Source organism: Condylura cristata, unplaced genomic scaffold (genome assembly GCF_000260355.1).
Source record: "Condylura cristata isolate star-nosed mole 26May11 unplaced genomic scaffold, ConCri1.0 scaffold00023, whole genome shotgun sequence".
NCBI lineage: Eukaryota > Metazoa > Chordata > Mammalia > Eulipotyphla > Talpidae > Condylura > Condylura cristata.
In genome coordinates, this window is record NW_004567124.1 from 17910047 (window position 1) to 17912212 (window position 2166).

Here is a 2166-nt window from a genome sequence, read left to right on the forward strand (position 1 = left end):
CACTCTGTCTCTGGTGAAGCCTCTCACCGCCCCTGAGCCTCTGGCCTGTACCCCAGTTCTGTATGCACAAATAAATAAATCTTTAAAAAAAATGAGACTAAATTTATTAAGATTAAAATTACATAGAACATCCTTTGGAATACAATGATATAAACTAGTACTCAAAAGAAAAAAAAAACCCAAAGATATGTGGAGACTAAACAACATTATTGAACAATCATTAAGTCTATTTTGAAATCAGAGAAGAAAAATAAAAGTACCTGGAGAATAAAATGAAGAGAGTTATTAAAACCTAAGGGGTATAGCAAAATGTACTAAGAGGCAAGTTTACTGCTATAGAGCTACCTTAGAGAATCAGAAAAACTGAATAAGAATTTTTAAGCTTATACCCAAAGAAAATTTAAAATAGAAATAAAAGTCAGAAAGCAATTCAAAAGAGCAGTGAAACTAAGAGCCAGTTCTTTGAAGAAAAAAAAAAAAATAGACAACCATTTAGTCAGATTCACAGACAGAAAAAGTTACAAATGAAAGTTACAAAAGAAACTACAGAAACAAAAGATCATAACAGAATTATGAATACTTATATGGGAACAACAAATGGACAATCTAGAAAAAATAGACTTCTTAGAAATATACATTTCAAAATTGAATCAGGAGAAGTAGACAATCTGAATGGACCAATCATGAGTAAGGAGACTGAAACAAATTTGAAGCCTCATTAAAATCAAAAGCCCAGCACAAGATGGCTTCCCAGTGAAATCCAACCTTTCAAAAAATCCTTTTCATACTCTTCTAAATACTCATTTGATGAACTCATAAGAAGCCAAATTACCATGATTCAAAAAGAATCATCACAAAAATAAAACTATAGACTTATTTCTGATGAACAGACATGCAAAAATACTACAGAAAGTATTAAATTGAATATGGTAAGAGTCATATATCATGATCAAGTGAGGTTTATCCCAGGGGTACATGGTTTAATATGTGCAAGTCAAACATGTATCAGAACAGAAATCATATGATCATTTTGATAAATGATAAAAAACAATGTCAAAACTCAATATCTATCGATGATAAAAACACAAAATGGTTATAGAAGAAACATAACTCAACCTAATGAAGATCATATATGACAAACCTACAACTAATATATTACTCAGTAGGGGAAACCTGGAAGTTTTTCCTCTATCAGGAACAAGAGAAGGATGCCCACTCCCACTGCTATTATTTAATTCAGAATCAGAAATTTAGCCAAAGCAATTAGGCAAGAGAGGGATAAAAAAAGTTATCTACATTGGAAAGGAAAAAGAAAATAGTAAAACTTTTACTCTTTCCAGATCACATGCTTTTATATATAGAATATCCCAACGGCTCTGGGAAAAAACTATTAGTAATAATGAACAGTGACATGTCAGAACTACCAAAATCTATTGCATTAAGTGAACTAGCAGAAAGGAATCAGTAAAATAATTCCATTAACAATTGCATGAAAATAAACTAGTATAATCACTATGGAAAGCTGTGTGGAGGTTTCTCAGATTGCTAAAAATGGAGCTTTCATATGACGCAGCAATCCCACTCCTAGGTATCTACCCAAAGGACACAAAAATAATGATTAAAAAGGATACCTGCACCAATATGTTTATTGCTGCCCTATTTACAATAGGAAAGACATGGAATCAACCCAAACACCCACAAGTAGATGACTGAATTGAAAAGATGTGGTACATATGCACAATAGAATATTGCTCAGCAATCAAAAAAAGATTAAACTCATGCCTTTTGCAGCAATATGGATAGAACTGAAAGGGATCATTCTTAGTGAAATAAGCCAGAAAGAAAAAGAAAAATACCAGATGGTTTCACTCATAGCAGGAACGTAACAAACTGATGGTGGGGGAGGATGGAGGTGGAGGGAAGCAACTGTAATAAAGAAAAAATGGAAAACAATGAACAACTATATACCAGAGACATTTTACAGGGATGGAGAGGGGAATGGGATCAAAAATGGAGGGGAGGGGATAAGTGCCCGGGACTATGGTGATGGTGCAAGGGTGATTTGGTGGTGGGTGATTTGGTGGTGGGAAGTCCATGGGGATTATAACTGAGATGGAAAAAGAGACATAAAGAATGATGTAAAAATAAATTAAATAAATTAAATAA